The sequence below is a fragment of the Falco biarmicus genome, chromosome 12 (assembly GCF_023638135.1).
Source record: "Falco biarmicus isolate bFalBia1 chromosome 12, bFalBia1.pri, whole genome shotgun sequence".
NCBI classification, from domain to species: domain Eukaryota; kingdom Metazoa; phylum Chordata; class Aves; order Falconiformes; family Falconidae; genus Falco; species Falco biarmicus.
The window spans coordinates 13,157,118-13,176,123 of record NC_079299.1 but is presented as its reverse complement, the minus strand read 5'-3'; positions in this window follow the sequence as shown (position 1 = coordinate 13,176,123).

Genomic DNA, 19,006 nt, shown 5'->3' with positions numbered 1-19,006 from the left:
GCAGCTTTCCACAGCCTGAGAGCACAGTCGTCTTCTTCCAGCCTTCAGCACACTGGGGACTCCTGGAGCCCAAGGTGCTTCATTTAGGAGTGTGCTCTGATTTTAGTCCTTCCTGTTCATACAGAAGATGGGTACAAGTGGAGCAACCAGCTGGGCCAGTTCTGGGACCCGGGGGGGTGGGGGGGGTGGGGGTGGGGGGGGTGGGGGTGGGGGGGGTTGGCAAGCCTGCAGCTGCCCTGAGGCTGTCAGCAAGCAGGGGACAGGGCAAGCACCGAGCTCTGCACCCCTTCTGTGCCCACAGCACAGCCGAGCGAGCCCCAGGGCAAGGGCCAGCCATGGCCCCTGTGAAATGCCACAGCATTGCCAGACAGAACAGAGATGAAACCTATGCTAAGTCTGAGAAAACATCCATACATTTATGTCCCGGGCCAATTCAGTTCCTAGCGGTGCTTAACAGAAAGTGAAACCGCTTTTTTCGTTCGTTGGCTTGTCCAAAGGCCCTAACAAACCCTTGCTAAATGTTGTAGCAAATCTGATGCCAGAAAATTTGATAATTTCTGTACCTTCAGGGATTCTTCTATGAATTTGTCCTTTTATTCTAATTGCCGTGGGTATTTCAGTCCACAATGTAACTCAAGCGAGCAAACCAAGGAGAAAGATGAAAAGGATAAAAGTTTCTTTCCATGGCACTTAACGGAGGAGTTTCCCCACAACCTGTGTGGCAGTAATAGGCTTAGAGCCTTATTTGTACAGTAAAGCTTGATTTACTTGTTTCTCCCCTTCTTCCTTTCTCTTCCCATGGTGGCACATTATTGTTTCAAACCACTGATCTTTGCTGTGGTCTCTTGTTTCCCACAACTCGCATTGCTGGGATGTTTACTTCCTGGATTTAATTCTAATTTAGCTACTACACTAATCCTTAAATAAATCTTTTTCAGTTCAACTCTTTCCCTTAACCCTATACACCAATGTTTACACTAATTTAAATAGGCAGGATATTAGATTAACCTTAATTGAGGGAGTCAATATACTAATCCAGTTTCTACAGGTTTACACCCCTGAAGAAAATATTAAGAGCAGCCTTTCTCACAGTCAGAGTGAGGGAGAATGCATTTGGAGAGTGGCCTACTATTTGGTTTTGGAAACCCAAGTCATTTGTATCACAAATTTCTCAGATCATCAAACGTAACATAAGACAACATATGCAGCTAAGGTGAATTCTCTCACTTTCCCATTTCAAGGCTCAGGAAAGCCATCTGAACATAGCTGGAGAAACTACAGGTTTTCACAAGAACAAATGACTACGTATTATTAATGCATAACAATCCATATAGTATTTCCAAACAGTACAACTGAAATGAAAAAAAAAAAACCCAAAGAAAACCAAACACACACCGCCCCCTAAATCCCAACAACTTGAAGGAAATGTTTTACATGTTATGGATTTTTAAAGCAACAAGACTGAATTTTTAAAATAGATAAACTAGTAGTCCAGCTTCCAGCTCACAAGTTATTTAGACCAATATCTGTTGGTGTAAATTTTCAGCTATAATCATGCACAAGTATAATCTAAGGCATATAACTATATTGGCTTTCATATGCTTATATCTAAATGATAAAAACATAATCAGATTTAATACAGACTGAAAAAAACCCAACAAAACCACCACCCAAACATTTAAAAAATTCTCTTCCACAGCCTTTTTCTGTTTGAAGATAAGCTTATCCATCTTCTGGGTATACTGCAAGTTCTAGCTATTTTCTTGCCTTGTGAGGGAATGGAAGGTTACGATGGGAACATTTCTGCTGGTTGGTATTTTTTTGTGATTTAACACTGGCACTGAGATAACAACTTCAAGTAATAATTTCATTATGTTCTATATTGCACATGTGTATAAGAAAGTGGTTTATGAGTATGACTGCAGCTGCGTATTTCATTTCTGTCTTTAAGAGTTACAAAAGTGCCTATCAATGGAGAGGATGCAGAGCTACATATAAAATAAATACAGTTAATAATAAATACATAAAAATAAATACAGTTAATAAAAATTATTCTACACCACAAATAAATACCTACAAAATGGCTCCTTTTGAAAAATCAAAATCCGCTTTTGACTGTGACAGCCTGGAGTTGCCAGAGCTGAAAGCCACACAGAGTCACCTCTCCCCTTTTAAACTGCAGACACCTACCCTTCTTTTATGCCTCCTTGTAGCAAGCTGGATGCTGACTTACACCAATTAATAATGCGACCCAGGGTGAAAATCAATGGTGAATGGCAGCAAATCAAATTTTGAACTCCTCCTGTCAATCGCTTGTCCATAGCCTATGCACGTATTTATGCAATAAATGCACTGTACGACACCGAATCCTGTTAAACCCTGAATGCTCTGGGGCAGAAGTTGTAGCTTTTCCCTGCCAGGTAGGTGTTTACGAGCCTGGTAGCACCAGAAGCGTTTCTGGAGCCCACAAACATAATTTAGCTGCAGTAATGTGAAATTACTGAGCCTGTCTCGTGCCGACATGTGTTACATGCAATTGTAAAAAGGGGAAAAAAAGTTTAACAGCTTAGCCACAAAGGAATGTTTATATCTGATTACACTAACTGCTAATTTAATGGTAGTTAATCAGTGGCATGTAATACAAGCCAAGCAGCCCAATGGTTTTATTGATGAATGGTATTTAAAGTTGTTGTTAGAAAACTGGTGCAGTTGCTATATTAAACAAGCAGGCACAGAGCCCTAGCAAACAGGGCGTTTTCTGAGGGTAAATTTCTGCTTCAGCTTACGGTGCTTCAGATCCTGAGTTACTCCAAATGCACACTGAACCAACAGGCCAGTGTAAAGCTGCAGGGCCAATCCTGCACATCACAGAAGACGAGATTCCCTGAGGCTGACATCAGTAAGTGCCACATGGCTGGGACAGGCTCTGAATTTCAGAGGAAAGCAGGGGCCCTCCAGGAGCCCAGGTGCTGCTCCTACCTGCGTTCAGCCACTGGAACAAAAAATACCATGGACAAGAAGTCAGAAGGGCTGCAACTTGCGACATAAATACTGGAGTGGGATTGTTCTTCCTTGTTTAGGTGTGCCAGTGCCACTCCACATCAGCTGCAGGTATATAAGCTGCAAGAGACACATTTATTCCCCCCTGAAGTCAGCAGGGGCTGAGAAATGGGTGAGTGGATGCTGTGAATGCAGCACTAGCAGCAGCACATCACTTCTCAATGTGTGACTCTTCTTATGCCTGGGCTGATTTAGGGGAGAGGGAAAGAAAGGTACAGCCACCTTATCCCTTCTGGCAAATACTGGTTTGCCTGGATGCATTCTCTTCCCCTCTGCAAACCTGACCCATACAGCTGCCACGTACCATGCAGCTTGTTTTCCTTAGGATGAAATATGAGCAAAGGGAGCCTGCAAAGCAGCATTGGAAGCAGGTTCCCGAAGAGCACATCCATGCCCAAGGTTAAAAAGCAGAGAAAAGCTCTGTAAGGATCAGACTGAACCTTTGTACTGATGGAGGCTTCTCTGAGTGGCCGTTCCTCCCTGCTCAGCCCAGTGCTGCAGCATCCAGCTATCCAGCCCCAGCCTCCTGACCCTTCGGCCAGCTGAAATCATCAGGAGTTTTTACTCCAGACTTGGCTGGGATGAGGCCAGCTGCCAAGTGAGAGGCATCTGTAAAGGAGCAAAAAGTTGAAAATTATGTCAGTTATTTATTAATGGGAGGCAGTTTACTGAATGCTGCCAAAATTTAAGAGCTTCTGTTTCTTTGCAAGCTTCAGCTCCTTCTTGTGCAACTGTCAGGACCGTGTCCAACATTGCCTATTTCATGAACAGCTTTAACTGGAAGATTGCAGACACAAGATGGTGAGTTTTCAGGCTGTTAGCAACAGCCACAAGAAGAGCAGGTAAAGAAAAAAATACTGTACTTAGAGAGAGCTGCCAAGTGAGGTACTTTGTGACCCAGTGCTATAACAACGGGGTGTTGGAGAAAGGCTCACTTGAAACATAAAACCCGGCCAAAACCTTGATATTGTATCAAATTCACCCCAATGATATTATTGCAGGGAAAACAGAAAAACTAGCATGGCCATAATTTCTTCTTCAGAATTAAGTGTAAGGCAACCCTTAGAGGAGGCAGATCATTAAATCACCTCTTGGCTTAAGGGTGAGCATGGGGACCCCCAATAGGCTTTCAGTTCCTGATGGAAATAGTAAGCTCTGGTAAACAAGTTACACCCTCCTGGAGCAATTTATGTATTTATTAATAAAATCTACCATTAACATTATAACTCATGTTTGAACCTATGTGACATAGGTATAGAAACACACATCAGAAAGTAAAAAAAAACAGGAGAGGAGACACAGTGGAATTAGAACTGTCAGACATGGGAGCTTGGCTGGGGAGTTTCCAGGTGACCCTCCCATGGTGGCAGGATTGGGCATGTGAAGTAGTTGCTGGGGGTTGTTGGTAAGAAAGACTTGCACATACTGCATGCATCCTCACAAAACTCACTTTCTACTCCCTTACCTGGTAGCCCCAGTGAGGCTGGTGCATGCAGGCACACAGGCACTCGCAAAGGATGGGGGGGAGGTGGGGCGGAATTCCTCTGCCTTAGTCACTTAGAAGTCAGATATCTAATGCAAGCTACTCATCTAGGCTTCCTCTGTAATCAATAGTCCATAGATGAGGTGGGATGAGGCACCACTCAGAAACTTTTTGCCCATTTATGTGTCAAGTTGGAAGAATCACCCTCGGGCAATGCCTCTTCATCAGCTGTTAAGGGCACAGAGCTCACTAGCTTCAACTCAGCTGACTAGCAGTAGGTGAGATAATGCCTTTTTGGATGGGTATTGCTCAGCCTTCTGCTCTTTCTCATTGCGCTCCTCCTTAGGGTCACAACTGGGAAAGCACACGGGCAGCTACAGGCCCAGAATCAAAAGAAAGTAAAAATGCATTTGGAGTTAAATGTTAAATGCAAACAGAACTGTCGAGTTGTGCAAAACCAAATAAAACCCCAAACAAACCACCAAACAAACAAACAACTCAGTAAAAACCTGAAGGTTTAGGCATCAAGCTTGCATTTTCCAGAAACAATGAGATATTTATCATCTCCAGGGGCCCACACTCACCCAGCACAGGGCAAAGGTCCCCAGCAGCATCAGGACAGTCAGCACCTCTCTTGATGGGTTTGCAGGAATCAGCAAGATAAGTTGAAGATTGGCTTTCTGCCTTGTCTTCTCTCCAGCTGGCAGCACCCTTCTTGGGAAAGTGCAGGAGCAGAGGAGGAATGCTGTGGTGGTCAGTGAGAAGCTGGAACCCAAGACATACTTCTTTTGGGGATGAATCCTGGCAGCTCAGATCAGCAGGGAGTTGCTGAAAGCAGCAGGTCAGAAACCCAACTTCTCCCTCAGCCTTAAGGAACCCACTGATCTGTGGCTAAGAAGCCTTTTAGTAGCATTGCTAATGTTTATCAATATTCTGAAGGATACAAATAGCATTGCTCATCTAGGGCAGGAGACATGAGCTCTACATGGCTCTGTCAGAGCAGCCCATGAAGTCTTTTAGAAATGGCACACTTAAACATAGGAGTCTTTGCATTTGTGGAGCTCAAGCCAGCTACACTGTGAGCTGAATGCACTGCAAACCCCTGTGTGCAGCTGGAACAAGTGCTTGCAAATGTGTCTTCTGTGTCCCCTGTAGATGGAGACAAACATCAGCTCGGACCGTTTGCTTTCTTCTCAGCTCTTCCCCATCCTTTGCCATTGATGTTTTGCTGGGCTAATTCCCTGTGCTGTATATTTTTGAACAGACCATTAAAAAGTTATGGTGCTGGTCACTTCTTAGGCAAGAAGGAATGCTCCATACATAGGAGGGTTTGTTGCTTGTCTATTTCCGGAGCCAAATTTTTATTTCTTTCCAGCTCTGCACATACAAAAAAAAAAAAAGAACCAAACCAAGAAAAACAAAAAAAAAAAACAGAAAAGAGAGCAGCAGTAGACACAGACAGTGCTGTGGAATTTGTTGCTGGTCTGCTGTAAACAGCCTGTCCTGTGTATTGACCTAATGTAAACAGCCAGTAGCCTATATAAACAACCAGCAGTTGAGCTCAGGCTAAATGAAGCCCCGTAGTATGTTTCAGCAGCAAGAAATCAAATGTCAATATGTACACTTCCAACTTGTAAACTGTTGTTTCTCTGCTTGCCAGAAATAATTCTCTTTTTTGCACATTTCTTGGCAGTTTGGCATCGTGCAGTCTGCAGTTCCCCCAAAAAGCGGGGTTGCTGGGGGATGCTGCTGCTGCCTCACAGTCCTCCCTGCGCCCTTGGCTGAGCATCTCCCAAAATCGGGCTGCCAGGGTAAGGAGAAGCACAGTGGCAGGGGACAGCAAGCATCAGGGGGAGCATCCCAAAGAGGATTTTGCAAGTTTCAAAGCTTCCCATTAGAAAAAAATTAAGTCAAACTGATTTCTTGGACCACATTTGCATATATGAGTATCCATATAGTCATCTTTAAGACCTGGACTTTCCTGAAAAGTTGTCTCATTTCTAATAAAACTCCTCTTTATTTGGGGTAGAAGTCTATGAGAAACCAGCAGTAATTCCAAATGACACCTTTTTTCTTTTTTTTTAACTTCTCCTCTGAGAAGCAGCACTCTCTTCAAAAATCCCAGTCATTCTTAAAGAAACACATGAAATATTCCTTAAAATTCAGTTCACAGATCAAGATTAATCTTCACTGTAGCTTGGACTATGTGGCCGTTTTGCTGCTTTACTCAGAGGCAAATACTGAACCGAGCTGAAACTAAATGGAAACAGTGAAAGAGAGGGAGGGGATGCAAAGGGCAAACAGAAAAGAGGGCTAGAAGAGGGACCCTTATATAGCTATACTTAGTAACAGCAGGGAAAAAAATAAATAGGTGCAGTTATTTCGGGTGGCTGAGAGAAACTAGAGAAAGAAAAAAAGCCTTTTATCTTGAAATAATCCATCTGACTTCAGCCCACCTTGGCAGATAGCTGTTTGCTCTCCAGGAGAAGGGAGCCAGATGGTTCTGTATTTTTAATGGCTGCGTACCTACATGACAAACACCATCTCCGAGGTGGAAGCTTCATTGGTGTGTGTGTGTCAAATGATTAAGAGAATGGGTACATTTTATTGTCTTTTTCCTTATTTTTTTCCTCCTCCCCCCCTGCCCCAAACCAGTCTGAGATGGGAAGCTCTCCCAGCCAGGGCTGCGCACCAGCCAGCCAGGCTGCATCTGCACCTCTGGGGTGAATGGAGGGCTCTGCTTTGGTGTCAGTTCAGCACTTTTTGCCAACTGGACTCATTGCAAGTGTACAGAGATGGTCCAAAGATGAGCCATCTACTGCAATCATGTCTCTTGCAAGGCTGTTGACTTTTTGCATCCATACCAAGAGTAAAAGTCAGACAGAATTCAGCCTGAGGCGAACCCTGCTGGGGCGTAATGCACCAGGTCTCTGTACTGCTGAACCATGTAATGAATCCCAGGGTCGGTGCTAATGCAAAACTAGTGGTGATGTGCTAAATGGTTTAACTGCTCATAAAGTGGTGGCTAACCACCTGTCCAGTTTTTAATCAGGCAGAGGAAGTTTAGCAGTAGTAATAAAAACATACTATATTAAGTTACAGTGGCTAGCTCTAAATAGATGGAGAAAATAAAATTAAAAATTAGTTAAAATAATTACATTACAAATAAGAAGTCTGAGGGGAAAGTGGGCTGAAGTCTTCCCCTTACTGTCCTGAAGGAAACAGGTTCTTGTCCAGCAGAAGGTTCCACAGTAAAAACAACACTTCACACTATTTTAAAGCTGCCTTGAGCTTCGCTTAACTATTTATAGGAATTGATTGGAGTGAGTGTTAAGAACCCATGGATGCCTATCAGGACAGCTGCACCACCAAACCCTTCTTGGGGTATTAAGTGTATTTTCACTACAAAACCAAGAATTTTCCTCAAATTGCTTTTCTGTGTGAAATAAATGTTCTAGGTGGTTTTTGAGAATGGAAACCTGCGTCCATCCTACTTTAGTCATAGTTTCACAAAATGAAAAATAAAATGCACTGTTCAAATAAGCTTGCTTGCATATTAAATAATAATGGAGGAAAAAAACCTGCAAAAACAAAAACAAGGAAAAAGAGATGCCTTAACAAATATGAAACCTCACAGGCAGAATGGGTACACCAGAACAAGACTTGAAAATAATAAGCTAAATCTGTATATTTAGGACTGACTGAAAATTAACACAGAAACATTACTACAATATGTTGTGGACTATACAGCACTTCTTGTATCAGCACCCAGTAAATGCATGTCCCCAGGTACTCAGAAAAAAAAAAGTTGTGTATATTTATGAGATTTTGTTATCTTCTGCATTGCTTCATACCAGTTTACCCTTATATTGTGAGAAAAGTCATATACTGAACTGCAAGATCATCAGTTATTAAGAGATCTTCATACAACTCCATTGTTTAATCCTTTACACACGCATACCCACCTCATTTTTTAAACTGCAGATGAGGACCACCACTAGAGTCAAGGGTACCCCAAAAAGGCTCAGAAGCATCTTAAAGTTCATGTAAGGCTATGCTTTCCTAAAAGTACTAGTTATAATTAAGAACCTTCATTATTATGAAATTTAAGAAGCAAAAACTTTAATTTATATAAACTCTTACTGTCAATAGCTCAGTTCCTCAAGATCAGAAAAGAGAAATAAGGCATTGCTGCAAATATTTACACTAGCTAATCAGGGCATAACCACCCATCCTTAACAACCAGCAAATCCCAGCTCCTTGAGGACGCTGCAGCGGGTGTATGAATTCAGATCTGTTAATTACAGCTGCTTCTTATTTGTTCTACAGCACTAAAGATAACAAGCTACTAGCAGACAGCAATGATGAGGGTCGCCTGAGAACAGGTGTGCTCCTAATAGGTCACACTTACAAAAAAAAATTAAAAACACTCATCGTTAGCCTGAGAAAATCTGAAAATCTGCATTTAAAAAAAATAATAATATTATCTGGGGTGTGTGTGTGTATATATGTAAGAAGATCATCCTTTCTCCATACACAATTTTTTCACATTAAAAATTATGGCCTTCAGTTAGTTCTTTGCCAAAGACTGGAAATCTTGAGTAAGACCTCCTAGACTTGGGAGGGGAGCAAGCAAGTGATATTTCACTGTTCTCTTTTTACAGGTCACTGTGGCCACCATTACCCCCATGCTGCAGTTGTCCTCCCTCACAGGTGACACACAACTCTCTACAGCTGCTGTAGGGACAGACACTCCAGTGCTGGCTGGCCTGGGATCCTGGGCACTAACATCCCCCACCAAACTGGCACTGCAAATAATTACTTGCAAGCACAACAGAGCTGCTTAAAGTTGCTTTTATCATGTTCTTGACTTTATGGAAAGGGGTTTTTAAATCTAGAATTTGCAGAGGGTGTCTTCAGCAGCATCTTAAATTCAAAACAAGTGGATACGGAAGTGATATAGCTATTTTTAATGAGAATATTAGTCATCTAATTATAATTTGTTTAAAGGATGAAGGTACCATTAAGGCTCTTTTCTGTCACAAGAATACAGATACCAGCCAAGCACAAAAGTCTACAAGGTTTTCCATGGATTAATTATATCCTTTAAAGGTCTCAGATGAGCAGGGCCCCAGCTAAATACATGTTGTATCAATATAAACCGTGCAACTGAAAAATTTTAAGTAATCAGCCTGGAATTATCTACTTTTACTATTCATGTGTTATAGAAAGCCAGCACGACACTGCTCCCGAGCTTTAGTAGCCTTTGGGGACTATTTCAGGCTGCAGTGAAGTTTCCTGACATATGCAGATGTCTTCCCACACAGGAGCAAAGCATGGGGGTGGCTGGGGAAGGACAGCCTTGCTCTGTACCCCACACCCTGCTTGGAGGGGGTGCATCTGAGGGTGCCTGCTTTGCCCAGAGAGAGGGGCTAGGGACAGAGCTCGGTGCTGCCCGTGGCTTGCCTGCACCGCTTCGCTGCTTGGGGGGCTCTGGCTGCTTGGGGGGCTCTGGCTGGCATTTGTCGAGGTAGCCCAGCCATGGAAGGGCAGCTCTGAGCCGTGAGGACCTGAGCTGGTGTGCACCACGCTCCCATGGGGCAGGAGTGTGACCTCCAACCTCTTAGCAGCGCAGGCATGGCCAGCTGAGACCTCAACCAGTGCAACATATTAGCACAAACAAGAAATTATCATGTGTAAAGTTAATCTTGGCAGCGGCTTCTTCTGGGCTGGTAGGGTTTTGTGCATGTGTTATTAAACTGCAGCGCTCGCCTCGGGAAGGTCGGTATTTTGGCATTACCAAACAGCAGCACTGAGGCTTGTAGAAGCAGTCTGTCCAAGCTGCGCTGCGGGCTGGGGTGGTGGTAGGTCTCAAGCATCCTCAGGATCTGACAACACACGCACCACTGTACTTATACCTATTAATACTCATTGTTTCAGTAAAGTCACAAATTAAAATACTGGAATGATTAAGGAAGGCATTCCATTAGAAACATAAGGGTTTGAAGATTTTCATCTCCGTCTTCAGGAATCAGCTTTGTGCTCTTTTGCATTTGTGATTGCAACAGCTTGAGTGTGATGGATGTGTGGCAGAATGTAATTTAAAAGGAGAGGCTAAGTGGTGTGAAATCAGGAGAAACTGAAATTAAAGCTTGACTAGAAAAGCAAAACTTTCATAATTAAACTAATTTCGGTATGATGGATGTTTTTGATTTGCATAGACAGCTCTGTGAGCCTACATCTGGGTAATACCAAACTACTGTCCAGGAAACATGTCAGATGCTTTAGATTAGGGATTATATTTTTAGTCTTTCCTTAGTTCCCTTGTTATACGTATCATTTCAAGGCAGTTGATTTGCCAGTTGCCATAAAACCTGTTTAAATATTCTCCATGTCTAACAATATCACCAAAGGAAAGCTGAGTACTGAAAAGCCAGCCTGGCCCAGCATGACCTTTTCCCTCTGGAGAGCCTGTAAATGCTGCTCTCACAGCAGCAGCACCTGGCTTCGTAGTGGACTTTGCAGAGCAGTTGTATTTCTAACAGTTCAGATGGCTCAGATCTGGTCACGTGTGTATTGTTTCAGAGGTTTCAATGACAGATCCAAATCTCGAAACTCTATACTGAACATGATGCTTATCATATGGCAAAGGAGTAGAGACTCTTGTTTATTATTAATAGCAGCCCATATAAACACAAGCCAAGTCCAGTCAGGGATGCTGCTCCCCACCAGCATTGCTGTAGATCACATTTGCCTGCTGCTTTTTACATCACCATTATTCATAGTCCTTCATTTTGCCGGGTTGTGAATGACAGATAGAAATGGACAATGCACAAGGGTTTGGAGTGTGGATTTTAAAACACGTGGGAAGAATAGGAATGATATATCTATGGATACTCCCTCAGAGGTCTCAGCTCCAACACCACGAAAGAGAGACTTTGAGCGGCGTGTCCTTTCTGGCAAGGAGGCTGAGGGAGGCAGAGATCAGAGCACCTGGTTCACACCCTTGGGGACTTGGCAGATTTTCACTTGGCAGGCACTTGGGGCATTAGTACACATCTGGCCAATGTTACCTGCCTGGCTGGGTCTCCTGCCTTCAGCACAAGGAAGTACAGATGTATTTTGATCTAAAGATATACCTGCATATGTGTTTATACATACACATACGTATGATTAATCCATGGTTTTCCTTGTATATAAAATATTGGGTTTCAAGTCTAAGCTTAACTCTTCTTACAAGGCCCTCTACTTCATCCTCTGAGGAGCCCATGGTCTCCTCTGAAACATTTTTCTTCAAAGGGCATCATCAGAATGTGTACATATTTATGTCTCTCAATCTGTGTATGTATTTATATGTCTTTCTCTCTCCTCCCATATATATATATATTTCAGTACTTACTATTACTCTTAAGTACTTACTGTCAGCTCTTGAGCTGATGTGCACCACCAGCACAGGCAGTGAAAATAAATTCATAGTATCTCATAAGGATCAGACCATTGTATATGTAGCTACAGATTCATCTTACTGAATTTTACTTTCATTAGGCCACCTATCACTTAATAATGATATGTCTGAATAGATATAATGCTTTGAGATAATAAGGTTAAGATGTCACACTGAGGAATGAGTATAAATCAAGACTGGTAGAAAAAATAGAATGGGATTAGCAATGTTACACAGCTCATGGAAGGCAGGAAAATACACCTCAGCAACTACTAAAAAAGTTGTACAAAGTTCCAGGTTAAAAAACTGGTATTATTGCTCAATTGCTTCTCCTCCCTTCAGCCTTTCTATTTATAAATGCTATTGTGTGTGTCTTCGTTAGTTCCTTTTGAGAATAATCTTGAAAAGGCCAGTGTGTTCGTATAATATTAACACAACATATTTAAAAACATTTGTTACTCTGCTACCCATAGGAATAGGTGGTTCTGATGGGTAAACATTTCAAGCAACGCACATAGATTAGTTTTTGCTAAGCTGGCAATACGCAACCAAAAACTGGATGCTTTGGGAGACGGGCTCAATGAAGATTTTGTACCTTAAAATTCCTTTTATTTATAGGCTGTGATTTGATTACACCATTGGATACCGATTATTCCAGAAGTTAATGAGCTATGTAACTTCCCGTAAAAGAACAACCTCATGCAAAATGTATGAGTAAAGGAAACACTGTAATTCCAGGGAAAAGCGTTTTTTTTCCATAAAATAAACAAAAAAAAATATTTCAAAGCACTTTTTTGAAATTATGTATAGTTAATAATTAACTATGCAAAACTGCTCAGCATGAGATAGATTCTCTAAGGAATGGTAGAGTGAGGAGGAAAAAGATCCTCAGAGTTAAACAGAGTGAGTTACATCCAGCAAAAGCTGTGGCCCAGGCTCTGAGGGCTCTGCCAGGAAGGGTGGGAAGCTGTGTAAAAATGCTTTCTGTCTTCTCCCATGACCTTTCAGGCAGCAGGTCTCTAACAGCTGCAGCTCCTTCCTTTCTCTGAAATGGAGCTACCATCTTCCCTACGTGACAGATCCAGACTGGACTCCATCTGGTTTCTGCAAGACATGCTTTTGCTGTGCCCAGGGTGAAATAAAGTGCATCTGGGAGTACGCTTCCCAGATTCCCTCCTGCGGCAGGAGGCTCTGCACCTGCTGCCTGGCGCTGTGGAACACGTACCACGAATGGTGCCTGCAACCTGGCCCAGCAGCACTGGAAACAGACCACTCGACATTTGTTCGGAATACCTGCTTGTGTATCTGGACGGTTTTAAGGCAGTAAATTATACCCATCATTGCCATAGAGAAAAATCACCAGCTTCCTTCTCCAGATAACTTATGGGAAAGGACTTGAACTGAAGATGCTCCAATGAACAGAATTCCCAGAGTAGAGAAAAGACAATTTTTCCCATTCAAATGGCACAGACCAAAATATTCTCTCAAACATCTTATTATTCCTATTAAGGTAACATTTTGATTTGAAACATCTGTGGGTTCTTGAGACCTGACAGAACCTGACATTCTCAACCTTTAGCAACTGTATTATGCCTGGCATGCATCTGTGTGTACGTGTGCCTTGGGGAAAAGGCAAAGGGCTGAACATATTCCGGTAAAGGGGGATCCCTCTCCAAACTCCTTCTGAGCATAGGGTACCAGCAGCACCCCAGTCCTTATGTCTGTGTGCAGTCCTGATGTTCACACAGAGTAGGGCTTGGTCCACAGCAACTTTGAAGAAGCCTTGTTATACCTCCACAGAGATTTCTGTAGAGATCATTTCTACCATCTCACCAAAAAGGGGCTACTGCCTTCCTTTACCTCTGCTAGAGGACAGATCCAGGCTGAAGCCCATCTAGCTGCTGCAAATCTAGATTCCCGCATTTCCTTCCCAAACAAAGCAGTTATCTACCATCATCATCCTTTTCCAAGATCAAGAAGATTATGACTACAAACAGAAAAAAAGAAAACCAAAAAACCAAACCAAACCACCCCCACCCCCCCATGAATTAACATTAAAAAAAACCAAACACAAAAACCAAACAACTTCTTTCTAACACAACAATAATTTAAAGCCCTACAAAATAAAGGCATTTCTGAATAACTAACTAGACTTGTCTCTGGTTAGCATAAAGGCATGCCTACTGCTAGGTCTTTGTATAGAAATCCTTGAGGAGGAAAAGATATATTCTCAGCAAAATAAAATGTTGTCAGCTCTTTAAGCCTTAGTGGGAACTGAAAATGTCAAGCTTATACCTGTTAAGCATCATTTAAATTGAAATATGGACCTTCTTCAGTCTTCAAAGTAATGCATTTCAGGTGATAATGATGGATTAACGTTGAGAGAAAACAACCTAGCAGCCTGTTAGTTACTTTTTTCAATTGAGTGGGAGCACACCAAATTTTTCATCGATCTGCCAATTGGAGACAGCTGAGAAATGACGACTGAGCTTACTACAGGGTTCGTACATAAATATTCACTGATGAGCACATTAAAATATGGGAAAGCAGAGGAACAGTTTGTTCAAAATCTGCTGCGTTTAGACTCATGTTCAAACAGCCATATATTTCTAAACAGTGAGGGTTTACAAGTTCAAAGAGCTGCCCCCTTCACAGTCAAGTTTCTTATAAGTTTCTTACAACATCACACAAATGCATTTTACAAGGCAACTCCGTTACTCACAAGATTAATTCAGTGCCCTTTAAACTGTGGGAGTCGTATTCAAATGTGGTTTAGATTAAAGTGATTTAGCATTATTCCAACATCCAACAACATGAATGTATGTTTTCAATGGATGAATTTGAAATCAGCTGTTCTGCATTGTTAAGCCTCTTACAACAAGCTGTTTGGATTGCTGGCTGCTCAGCACCCCAAAGGGACAGATTAATCTCTGAACTCTGTGGCTGACTCCTATTTAGAGTTCTCAAGCGTCTGCTGTTCATCTGGGCAGCCCTCAGACAAATAAGACAATTTACAGGAATCAATAACAAGCAATTCCAGACAGCGGTGAACAGGAGATAACTCTGGCCCTGGGCAGATGCAGAGACGATAGCTGCACCCTTTGCTCCATGAAACTCACTCTTGAGGTTGTTGGGGTAATCCTCCCTGAGCAGGGAAGAGTCATCTGGAGCACTGAAGACACACAGTCTCACCAAAGTAATGAAGATTTTGCCTGAAACGTGGCATGTGCCATGCAGCCCAAAGTGATGCTGTGAAAAGCACATTCTCTGGGGGGTGTAGCATAAAGCCCATGAATGCAGGCTGCAATACAGCCCAGCAGCAGCAAGAACAGAGGTGAAACAGCAAACCCTTCGTAATGTTGTTAGTCATAAGTAATAAAGTAGGAACAAAAGGGGGTTTCTTTCTGAAGGGAACAGTTAGCTTTTCCAGTTCAGAGACCAGAGAGAGAAGCGACTTTTGTTACCTGGAGCAGTGAAATGTGCAGGAAATGGGGCTCTGTGGATCACTCAGGCATTAAGCCTGTGAACCTGAGATCTTTTCCAGAGAGACAGGTAAAAAGCACAAGAAAATAAATGTAATTCAATAACTGTTCAGGAGAGGAAAAGCTTTGCCTCTGCTCATCAAGTGAAACCTAACAGTAATAGCAGGTGCATGAAAAGAAAATCCACCACATGCATAAACGTGAAGCAGGGACACCTTACTGACGTATTTGGGTCAAAACATGAGAGGAAGGCCTTTAGATCATTAGTAAACAAATTAGCTGATAAATAACCAGTTTGAATTCAAGCATGATTGTTGTTTCGGGGAGTCCTGTTCCCTGTCATCATCAGATATTGAGATGAATTCCTGTTCATTAATGCCAATGTGAACCATGCAGTTGCCTACTGTGGTTCCTGTGAGTCGGCACGCATGTCGTTTTGAGAACGAACGGTTTTGCCAGCAGGATTTTCCAGCAGTGTGCACATCGCCTCTTGAGGGGTCTTGCCAACATTCACAGTCCTCTGGGTGCCTCACCTAGCTTTTTGAGAGCTCTGGAAAATGGAGGGAATGGATAAATCACAAGATAAGACATAGACAGGAGGTCCATGGTGGCTGCAATACCTCGAAGAGCCGCTGAGGTTACAGGGCAAATAAACAGTCTTTCTTTTTTGAGTATCTGTTAGCACAGAAGACATTAAAGGTGACCAATAAGGAACAGCTTTCCTAGATGTGAGGTGTTTCCAGTGGGTAAGTCATCAATCGCACTGCTCTTCTGAACCTGGTCTTCCACGTGCCTGCTGGTGCTCCCCAGGGGCTCGCTCGCACGACCTGACCCACCGGCGCAGATGGGGACACACTAAGTGATCCAACGTGAGGATTCTTTCTGTAGACCTGGTTTGGCCTTTTAATGCTCTAGTTAATAATTAATGGCAAACAAGTTTCTAGTGAATAAGACAGAGTGAATAGAAAATAAAGGCTAGCTGTAATGAGGCAATGAATGTGACATTACCAGATAGAGGAAGGAACTTTGTTACTCTGTGCTTTACTGCCATTTTTCCCAAATGTTGTTTTTTTCCTGTGGAATGCATGTTTCAAATCGAGCTAATGGGAAAATACTCAAGCCACAGACAGGGCCCCCAGGATCTCTTCTTGATTTCTCGCAAGTGTCCTTTGAACCAGTGTTTCACATTCTAATAACACACTGTCTGTAGGGAAGGCAAGGTGAGGAGAGGACAGGATTTTTTGCAGATTATGGAATTTCTTTGGGAACGTGAAAATCTTATCCCACAGCCCTGCTTATCTGTATAGGGGATCCTAATCATGAGTCCTTTAAGCTGTCTTGTACCCATGCTGGGATTTCTGCTACATCCCGTTATGGCAAAGAGACCCTAGGTGACAAGACATGATGCTGGCATTGCTTAACATGTATATAACCCCATTGCTGTTTTGGTATCAGGAGCACGGCCAGTGACTCTCTGGGGAAGAACAGCTCCTTCTTTGTATTCAGTGGCTGACATCCAGTCCTTGCTGTCTGCATAGCAGGTCCCAGAGCCCTCAGCAGGGCCATGGTGACACCACACGAGGAGAGACCCAGTGCATGTGCTGGGCAACGCCAGTGTCAAAAGTCCAGTGGAGATGAGAGCCTACAAGAGAGATGTGTAGGTCAGGCAGGAGCACAGATGATGGGCCTTGTCAGAGAGGTGTCATGGTGATGGAAAGATCAGTGCCTGAGTTATGAGAAGGGCTTTTTCTAGGAGCTGCACTGATTCAGAGAGCACTGCTGGTGCTCTGCTCACGTCGGTGGCTGCCTTGGTAGGGAAATGCATGTGGCTCCACCTCAATCCCAGGGGAGGAGTGAGGTCACTGCGAAGCTTTTGGCTCCTTCCCTCCATGGCGTGCCTGGCTTGGAGGACTTTTCCCTTTGCTTTGCAGTGCTTATCCCAGTGGGAGACTAATGAGTCCCAGCTGTCATACTCAGGATGGCTCATTTTGGTTACCTGCTGCCGTACCTGAGGCGCTGGTGCTGTCTTGGCATCTGACCTTAGCAGAGGTCAGCCTGAAAGCAGTTGTGAAAACTTGGCAGAACCAAAGTGCTTGGGCTGATCATTCTTTGGCATGGGAGTTTGTGTCCCCCACGCCCGAGGACATCACAGCCTGGTATTTCATGGTTTCAGAGAAGGGGTGGAGATGAGGGAGGTAAGGAGTACAAGGCCACCAAGTGGAATATGGGCTTTTACTGAGCAGAAGGGGAGGTCACTGTATCCCTCATGGGATCAGCCAGCCACAGGACGGGTGGGAACGGGGCCCCAGTTTCAGCTTTCCCTTTGGCAGGATGTGCTTGCAGGAGTTGTGCTGGAGGGCTTTAAAGGCTGCCCAGCAATGAAATCTGGTCCAGGCACCTGTCACTGTGAAAGCAGGAAACATTATCTGAGGATCCTTACGTCTGAAGGTGTACAAGAGGTGTTCTCGCTAGAAACAATGAACAGGTCAATTAGCTGGTGAGGTCCTGTGTCCCCACCACGGCAGATGGGAAGGGCCTGAAGGATGACCCTGCTGCCTTCTCATCGTTATGCTGACTCATCTGCAAGGGCTTCAGAGGCCAAGAGCCGACATGCAGCTCTTGGCGAGGCTGATAGCTACCCCATTGCCAGATGCACACTGACCATGCCCACCAGCCTCGGCATCTCCATTCAGGTGCTCAAGGAGGAGCCAGCAGGTTTCATGAGTCTGCACTGAAAAAGTGTTGGAGCACACAGCAAGGAGCAGTGCACGTGTCGGTGTGTCATTGCTCTTATGCTAGGTTTTGGTTATCTGCCTGGGGAAGGGGGAACCATTGTCCCACCGCAAACAGCAATTGGCAAATTGTCTATAACTAAATCTTCATCTGTAACTCCATGCTATTTCAGGAGTAATGGCAACGCTTTAGTCGCCTGATGGATCAGAAGGGAGACCACAATATTAAGTTCATCCATTTAAAAAAGTCTGCCATCTAACTGTCCCGGCATTATTCATTAGTTACTGGTTCAGCTCTGAGATGATGGGCTGGTGGAAGGATGGGGAGAGGGAGAAGCAGCAACCCCAGGGCTACACTAACAGTTGTGAATGCAAATGAAAGGCAACAGCCTTGCTCAGTGCTAAAGACAACACAGGTAATGTGGAGCAGGGCTGGAAGCCTAGCCGAGCACTGCAGAGGGGACCAAGGACCACGAACGCAGCACGTATCATTCTGCCCCCACCGCATCCATCCTCTCGGTTCATTAGGCTAAATTGCCCCACAGATGTCAGCACACTTCTTCAAAACTTGCCTGTGACCCTCCCAAGGGCCAGGCAAAGAACGAAGCCAAGCTCCAGCTGTGACTGAAACATTAGTTTCTCTAGGAATAGTAATGGGAATCAAGAATACAGTTATTTACTCCTATCAAAACCTTTTCTCAGATTTGATACAGTAACTTAACTCTTTTCTCATACTTCCACTCCCACCACAGGCACCCGGCGAGACATTCTGGGGCTGATCAAATGTTGAACTTTCACAGCAGAT